Below are 9,334 nucleotides of genomic sequence, written 5' to 3'. Positions count from 1 at the left end.
ATCATTCAATTGTGGCACTCAACCCAAACTCTGATGTGAATATCCCAAATGGGATATTGTGTGTCCCAAATGGTGTCGTATTCCCTAAATAGTGCCATACTTTTGACCAGTGTCAAAAGTAGTGCACTAAATAGGGAAAGGGGTGCCATTTGGGATTGAGACATTATTTGGAGCCAACCCAAAATCGTTGTTTCTTGCCAGTAGGGTTGAAGGTACAGTGCAGAACAGGGCATGTTTGGTAGATACAGCCCGCACTAGGGGGTGAGGTGGTGACGTAAATGGCCCCTTTCCCTCCCTTTTTTTCAGGTGGAGGTGAGAAAAGGAGGAGGTGAGCCACCAGCATCTCTGTCTTGTTTGTAAGCACAGTGAGCAGCAGACAGATAATCTGTCCCTGAGAACTAGGGGCTGCTATAAATTACTTGCAGATGAGAGAGATAACCCTTGTCAAAACCACCTCCACTCTTCCTCCTCCTCCTGAAGTTGAGAAAGTGCTGGAAAGATGTATCACGTATGAAGTGATACATCTGAAATAAGTCTGGTTGACTTAAGGGTTAAAACAATATACATGTACACATTAAGAACAGTTCTTCACATGGGAGAAAGTATCTTGGTACCACTGAACCTTTACAAACTTAACTGGGGTCAAGCCACTTTGTGTTTTGTATCTAAGGCAATATGGTGTACCTGACCACTCTGAGCAAGGTTGGAGGCATCATACTAATATTTACTGAACACAGTGCGGTTTCTAGCCATAAATGACATACGCGGCAGCTTAGGGCCCTGCAGCCACTAGTGGGTCCCCAAACCAATTGTATTTTAAAAAATATATATTCAGTCAGATTTCAATTTAGCTTACTGTTGGTTAGGAAAATAGAATACACAACGTGCAATTTCGAAAATGTAGTAGTGAATTATCAGTTCTCCTCTTGGTTAGTCACTGACAGTCACTCAGTTGTATAGATTTCTAGGTAAGTTAGTCCAGCCAGCGATCTAAACCTTGTAGTATACATGGGCAAATTATTGAACAGGCACGCAAGGCACGTGCCCAGGGACCCTGACCTTCAGGGGGCCCCCCATTAATTTTGTGAGTAACTCTCACAACATGGAATAATGTTCTCTCCGTACCACGGCAAAATGTATAGAACTGCAGAAAATGTATAACATATTTTTTTCTCTCTCTGTCCCATGGAAAAATGAGTAAAACAGCATGGAATTTGTTATTAAACTGCTACATTTTCTCTGCCCCACTGAACATTTTGGGGAATTGCAGAAAATGTGCGTTAAAAATGCAGCATTTTCTTTCCTCCATGGAAATATTTGTAGAATTGCAGGACATTAACTCAAAAATGTTCTGTTTGCCGCCAAGAAGGAGGCGTGGCACCCAACCAAATCTTGCTTATGGCCCCCAAAACACTAGAAATGGCCCTGACTGAACATACCAACATGTCTAGAAGTTTCAAGTCACTCCCTTGAAGGAAAAAAAAAATCATAACCAAAAATCAACAAATCCCCCACAGTTCTAGCACAATCAGCTCTGACACTTTAACTGTTTAGCTCATCAGCCATTTTACATAAGCCAGAGTTCATAATTAACACTATCGTTACAGATGAAAGCAAATAGTTGATTCAAAATTGTTCCAATTGCTGCAATTAAATAACCGTGGCTACATGATAGTATCTTCCCACCCTCTCCACCCTGAAAAGAGCAAGGCATTAAATAATCAACTTTGATGTTGTTGTTTTGTAAAATGGCGGAGGTCCATTAGGGGCAGAATTGCCATGGCAGTCTGTCTGGGTAGGCGCCGGTCCTCTACACTACCACACAGGCCAGAGAACTAACTGTGTGGCCAGGAGATTACTGACTAATATCAAACATGAATGATGAAAATTATAGCTGTGCAATCATGTCATAGAAGAGAGAGAATAGACTAGAATAGAACACAATAGAATAGAATAACTTTGTTTTCCCCATTTTTGGGACACAAAGCAAGTTATAAGTGACTTAGCTGATAAACTCAATGCCTTCAGTGAATCTTCTATATGACCTCTAACATAAGATCTATTGTGGTCTTGATTGAACACTATCTGTAATATGTGTAGACTAACCCAGACCGTGATGGAAAATAGTTTGTACGTCTCTCTCTGTTGTTAACATCTTGTAGGATGCGAGAACCATGGAATATGATGTATAGCCCCACCGTAACCCGGGGAGAAAGCATTTTGTCTCAGCAATTTAGTCTAATTTCATCACAAAGTACATACTTCAAACGTGGGTTTGAGTTTTCAAGATCTTCCAGGAAACCTCCCATTCAACATGTGAGGACATCTACAAATTTGGCAGCCTGGCAGTAAAACCCACATGGCCTAGAGACGGTGGCAGAAGTGATGATCCACACCACAGAGCACATAACCACATCATCTGGCTAAGAGCTGGAGAGGCAGTCAGAAGAGATAACCAAACCGCCTGATAGACCAGGTTGTGCATCCCAAATGGCATCCTATTCCCCATCGTGGTGCACTATAAAAGGAAAAGGGTGCCATTTAGGACACAGCCCAGGTTTAATACAAAACTGAACATTAGCCTTTCTGGGGCCAAGCTTCCTGCCAACCAAGGACTTCTAAAGCAGGCTGTGTCAGAGGAAGGCCCTAGAAATGGTCCAGCCACCTTAGTCATTCTCTCTGATACCACACAGCAAGCGGTACTGGAGCACCAAGTCTAGGTACAAGAGGCTTCTAAACAGCTCCTACCCCCAAGCCATAAATCTCCTGAACATCTAGTCAAATGGCTACCCAGATAATTTGCATTGCACCCCCCCCCCCCCCCCCACCCCTCTCCACACCACTGCCACTCTCTGTTGTCATCTATGCATAGTCACTTTACTTAACTCTACCTACATGTACATACTACCTCAACTATCTGGTGCCCCCGCACATTGACTCCGTACCGGCACCCCCCTGTATATATATATATATTATTTTACTGCTGCTCTTTAATTACTTGTTACTTTTATCTCTTATTCTTATCCGTATTTTTTGAAACTGCACTGTCGGTTAGGGGCTCGTAAGTAAGCATTTCACTGTAAGGTTTCACCTGTTGCATTCGACACATGTGACTAACACAATTTGATTTGATGTCCATGATCCAACTTTGCATGATTTTGAGTGAGATTAGACAAAGCAGCAGTTCAAGTTTATTATTGCCCAGGTCTGTGTTGGTAATCTTATAATCTAAAATTGGGTTCCCTTGGGATTGGCTGCAGGCAGCTACTGTAAAGAGAGTGGTGGGCAGTTCCAGCAGGGTAATTTCCAGCCTGTTTACATAACCTAGTCAGCTATTTGGATTGTTTACTCCAGGGCTTACATGTGGGTCACAGCAGTTCACTAATTCGGGCCACTTAAATGTGTAATAGGGTTATTTGAAAACTCTGTTTATTTTCATTGAAGCAGTATCAAACGCTTTGAAAATTACAGTGGACAAATATACAACATGTTATGGCTTAAATGAGAGGAGAAGTTGGTCTGAAAAATAGCAAAAAGAAAACAATTTTGCATATGTGAAGGTGGTAAGATTAACATGAAACAAATTGGAATTTATAGATAAGAGCTTTTACCAATAACAATGGTTGGATACTTTTATTTGGAAAAACAGAAAGGTATAATTACACCACGTAATAAAGTATTTATAATAGATTAGCAAATCCTTGCTGATCATTTATTAATCATTACATTGATAAGATGTTTAATATAGGTCCTTATAAACCATTTACTAATCATTAGTCATCATTTTTTTTGCGTGGCCTCATCTAAAGTGTGGGCTATTTATACTTTAGAAATGTTTTGAGTGACCAGTGTAATTTCTTACAAAAAGATGGCCATGCCATTGGTGAACAGCAGTAACTGATACTCCTTATTAAGGTCTCAAAATAAAACATACACTACATGACCAAAGTATGTGGACACTTGCTCGTTGAACATCTCATTCCAAAACCATGGGCATTAATATGGAGTTGGTCCCCACTTTGCTGCTATAACAGCCTCCACTCTTCTGGGAAGGCTTTCCACTAGATGTTGGAACATTGCTGCGGGGACATGCTTCCATTCAGGCAAAAGAGCATTAGTGAGGTCGGGCACTGATGTTGGGAGATTAGGTCTGGCTCGCAGTAGGTGTTCCAATTCACGCCTAAGGTGTTCGATGGGGTTGAGGTCAGGGCTCTGTGCAGGCCAATCAAGTTCTTCCACACATATCTCAACAAACCCTTTCCGCATGGACCTCGCGTTTCCACTGCTCACACAACACAGGATGTTAAAGGAAATCTATTTAACATTTTATTCACAAAAACTGCTGTGAAAATTCCACAACAAAACTATATTTTGGTATTTGTTTCATTAGTCAATTGCTGATATAGTCCCAAAATGTTTTGCATGATTTTAGTTCAGGGTTATACTGTTCCAAGGAGTAATTGCAATCCACATTTTTGGTTTTGGTAGAACAATCACTGCCAAGAAAAGCTTATGTTAACATTTTCGGGACTAAAAAGTTTAATTTACTAAGCATAATGAGTCTGAAGTTAACGTCACGTATTAGAACAGTGTGACTTAAAAAAAATGTTTTTAAATAAAACTTTGCTTTAAAAATTAAAATAAATAAATAAATATATTTTTTCTTAAACTCAGCATTGTGTGCTCATTGTTTAGGCCGAGGCTACGAATACGGAGTTTTCACCCCCGCCCCAGTCCCGCTCCTCTGGTCTCGAATCACGTTCTGCGCATGTGTTATTTTTACTCACCATATTCTGAACCCTCTGTGGCCTATCTCTCTGCCTCGTATTTCTGAACAGCTGCAATTTGAAAGAACATTCCAAAAAAATATATGAAGGCAACGACCTCTGTTGCAACGGATATTGCCATAGCACAAGCAATACGCTGTTTTCACATTGCAATGGAGCAAAACGATTAGCGTCTTGTGTGATGATGTATTATTTATTGTTATGCTGCCATATAGCCAGCAGTCTGCCTCCTGTTTAGCCGATGTTTGCAACGATGACTAAAAATGAACATTAAATCGCTATTGACCGCCTGTCTGTGTCTTGCTTGTATGATACGCTGTGAATGCTATACAGTAGCTTGCCTAAATAGCTGCGTGTAACTCCCCTCCTGAAAAAAACAAACATGAAATGGCTAGACAACCGGTTTGTGGCGTGTTTATGTTTGTAATAAGAACTACGTTGGAACTGTTTTGTTTACAAGTGGCAGCGGAGTCACGGAGAGACCGAGCACTGAGCAGCAGCTGAAAGGAGGTAGGCTAGTGGATCCCGCATACGCAGAAATCTCCATATTTTCTGCAACAGCAAGTCTAGTTCCAGAAAATCCGTAACCGCAGCCTCTCCATTGTCAAACCTTAATTATAAGGAGCATCAGGTACTGCTGGAATGTCTACTAATGGCATGTTCATCTTTTTGTGAGAAATTACACTGGTCACTCAAAACACAAGGTATTTAAAACGTAGAAATAGACCACACTTTAGATGAGGCCTTAACTAGTAAATGGTTTTATGGATCATTATTAAATACTTTCAAAGTTGTTTATAAATGTGTGAATAACTAGGTTACTAACATTTAAACATGTGAGAGTAATGATTAATAAATGATGAATACATTATTCACTCATCCATTATAAATACATTATTACGCGGAGATATAAATATGCTTCCAAAGGAAATATATATATTTACTAGGGCTGCCAGAGTTTAAGGAATAATCCACTCAACAACTGTTTAGAAGTTTTTTTTTGCTATTTGTTCCATACATTCCCAAAACGTTGTGCATGTCAGCAATCAAACCTTCAAGATATAGATCTTTCAAAACGCTAATTGTCACAGCCTGTGTAATGCATTTTGCGTCATATGATGCAAAACTCTTCATACCGAACGGCATACGGAACGGAAATGACACCGCGAATCGATTGAAAATCGCTCAGAGATGAGCAAGAACGATATAATATTCAAAACAGGTAAATATTTCCTTTAATCAGTTAACTCTAGTTAATGTTTAGTAATTATAGTGTACCCATTTTTTTTTATTGTGATTAATTGCATTGGCTGAAGCGTTCAAAATGCAATAGAAACATCCAAAATATATCATCTATACAGTTGAAAACAACAATGCAATGTCAAAACAAGTTGACATTGAGGTTAAAGAATGTGTGCTTTATTCTGCTAACTGTTACTTTGGACAAAATCAATACGTCAATATTTTTGTAACGCTTTTTGTATAAAAAAATCTTAAAGATGCAATAAGCAGAAATAACACCGGCATTTCTTGGTTGCAAAAATGCTATGTGACAAAACAAGCAGCCATTGTGTAGAGTATCATTGTACCATCACAACTGCTGTGAAATATGTTTTCCATAACCAAATATTATATTTTTCAGCTGTTTGAAACTGGTGTACAAAGTAAAAGATGCAAAAACGAAACTTAAGAACAAGAAGCATAGAAATAATGCACATAGAACATATCTACTGCTTCTTAGACTTGATTTATTTGAGAATGACAGATCTATAACTCACATTTCTATGTGAATTTGATCAGTTGCCCAAAAAGTTTAATATTGCAGCTTTAAATTAAAGCTGAATTTGCAAGTAATCATGATTAATCATAGCAAATCCTGCGATTAACTTGATTAAATTATTAAATCGGTTACAGCCCTAATTTCAATATAAATATTATCCTGCTCTAATAAGAAAGTGTGTAGCTAAAATAAAGCTTGAAGAAAAAAACAAGACCTTAGTCAACTACAGTATGAGTCACATGTACACATGTTGCAAATCTGTGTGAATTTAAAGCATTCCATGACTTTTAAGGGGCCCATAAAAAGCCATCCACAGTATATCAAGACTGGGTCCTACTTCTACTCATTTGATGATGTTTGAATAACGGTTGAATACATGGTACATCCACATGTTTCTCATTGCCATGCAGTGGTGTGTTCAGGTAAGAGGCAGCGTTTGAAAATGAAAATCATAAGGGATACTGTCAAGTCAGACTATTCCTCTATCCTGATCACTGTAAACGTTCAACTTCCAACATTATCTTGGTTAGCTAAATCAACCCTAGATCTGGTCCAGGGCGTTAGTTTGTCCAGAGCTAGGCTCCGCAAGTAGCGAGCCACACCAAGGCCCTGGACCAGAGCTACATCAATCCCAGTGCTCAATGACAGCTGAAGACCATCCTGACGGCTCTATGTGATGAGTATGCACATCCAAATCACCCACTGATGATCTCACTGCACGTAGTATAAGGACAAATGACTATGGGGCATTCAATATGTTTGCTGTACACTCATACAGAGTAGGATGCTTTGGCTATGCTCATTATGCATTTGCTTGCAAACCGTGCATTTTACAGCAACCTGTAAATTAAAGATGAACATCCTGTCCTCATTCAACAAATGAAAAGTATTTATTTTGGATCTTCAGTCATTCCTAATAAAACAGAGGTCTGGTGTCTTGTATAATACATGATCTCCTCAAACTGTTCACTCCAAGATTAGATTTAGAGTTGGAATAAAGAGCAGAGCTCTTTAGTTTCCATAACTGCATCTCAAATGGCACCCTGTTCCCTATATAGTGCACTACTTTTGACCACCACTGTTTTTCATATTGACAGTGCCCCGTATTCTTCAGGCCGAAAACCTTTAAGGTATGTTAAGCCTTTTGGAGTTGTATTTTATTGTGAATGAATGCCTTTTGTCCTACCTTTAGAGATATTCATATTTAATACATAAGTCTTCAGTTGCTTCGACTGGGGACAAAATGATGAGGTTCAGCATAAGAGAAGACGGCAGTTTTACAGTACAACATTGCACAGCTTAATAAAAAGAGTCCACACTCTAGCAATGCTAAACGAAATACATTTATAACCAAAGATATTTAGACCTTGTGTGACTAGGGTGGGCATTCTATGTTCCTTTTTCTATGTTTTTGTATTTCTTTGTTTTTGGCCAGGTATGGTTCTCAATCAGGGACAGCTGTCTATTGTTGTCTCTTATTGAGAACCATACTTAGGTAGCTCTTGCCCACATGGGTTTTGTGGGTAGTTGCTTTCTGTTTTGTACCTGACGGAGCTGTTTCGGTTGTTCTTTTTGTTACTTTGTATTTAGTGTTCAGTTCTATTTATTAAACGACGAACACGTACCACCAATGGCCGTTACAGAACTACCCACCACAAACGGACCAAGCAGTGTGGAGAAAAGGAGGAATGGACATGTGAGGACATTCTGGATGGGAAGGGATCCTACACATGGGAGGAGATCCTGGCTGGAAGGGATCGCTTCCCATGGGAACAGGTAGAGGCAGCCAGGACAGCAGAGGCAGCAGGAGAAGGGAACCAGTGTTACGAGGGAACACGGCTGGCGAGGAAGCCCGAGAGGCATCCCCAAAAACATTTTTAGGGGGGGCACACAGGGAGTGTGGCAGAGTCAGGTTGGAGACCTGAGCCCACTCCCCGTGCTTACCGGGTCGAGCATGTGACTGATCAGGCCCCGTGCTATGGGGTGATGCGCACTGTGTCTCGGCCGAGCATTCACAGGCCGGTGTGCTCCGTGCCAGCGTCCCGCATTTGCCGGGTGGAAGCTGGCATCTAGCCAGAATGGGTGGGGCCAGCTATGCGGTTGAGACCGCCAGTGCGTCTCCACGGCCCTGTGTATCTTGTGCCTCAGCCAAGGAAGAGGTCGCCTGTATGTCTCCCCAGCCTGGTGAGTCCTGTGCCTGTTCCCAGAACCAGGTCTCCTGTGTCGCCCTCCAGCCCGGAGCTGCCAGAGTCGCCCTCCAGCCCGGAGCTACCAGAGTCGCCCTCCAGCCCGGAGCTGCCAGAGCCGCCCTCCAGCCCGGAGCTGCCAGAGTCCCTCCAGCCCTCCAGCCCGGAGCTGCCAGAGTCGCCCTCCAGCCCGGAGCTGCCAGAGTCTCCCTCCAGCCCGGAGCTGCCAGAGTCTCCCTCCAGCCCGGAGCTGCCAGAGTCTCCCTCCAGCCCGGAGCTGCCAGAGTCTCCCTCCAGCCCGGAGCTGCCAGAGTCTCCCTCCTGTCCGGTGCACGCCAGAGCCGCCCGTCAGTCCGGAGCACGCCAGAGTCGCCCTTCACTCCGGAGCTGCCAGAATCGCAGCCCCTCAGTCCAGAGGCGCCCCTCAGTCCAGTGGCGCCCTCTACCAGGGTCTTCAGTCCGGAGCCTGCTGGGACGACCCTCCCCTTTAGAGTCAGGTTTTGCGGCCGGAGTCCGCACCTTTGGGGGGGGTACTGTCACGCCCTGGCCATAGAGAGGCTTTTATTCTCTATTTTGGTTAG

General features: G+C 42.1%; 2 long non-coding RNA genes across 2 annotated transcripts; one reads left to right on the top strand and one right to left on the bottom strand.

Moving 5' to 3' along the window:
* Positions 1–3,618: 3,618 nt before the first annotated feature.
* On the bottom strand, positions 3,619–5,146 carry LOC127931584 (uncharacterized). Its single transcript, XR_008141867.1, has 2 exons — positions 4,788–5,146; positions 3,619–4,282 (listed from the first exon to the last, which is right to left on the bottom strand). It is a non-coding gene; the product is annotated as an uncharacterized LOC127931584 (long non-coding RNA).
* Positions 5,147–5,934: 788 nt separating this feature from the next.
* Positions 5,935–8,890, top strand: LOC118387169 (uncharacterized). The gene is made up of 3 exons (XR_004826353.2): positions 5,935–6,009; positions 7,665–7,697; positions 8,158–8,890. It is a non-coding gene; the product is annotated as an uncharacterized LOC118387169 (long non-coding RNA).
* The last annotated feature ends 444 nt before the right edge of the window (positions 8,891–9,334 follow it).

Source organism: Oncorhynchus keta, chromosome 8 (assembly GCF_023373465.1).
Source record: "Oncorhynchus keta strain PuntledgeMale-10-30-2019 chromosome 8, Oket_V2, whole genome shotgun sequence".
Taxonomy (NCBI): domain Eukaryota; kingdom Metazoa; phylum Chordata; class Actinopteri; order Salmoniformes; family Salmonidae; genus Oncorhynchus; species Oncorhynchus keta.
This window is presented reverse-complemented; position numbering and strand designations above follow the sequence as displayed.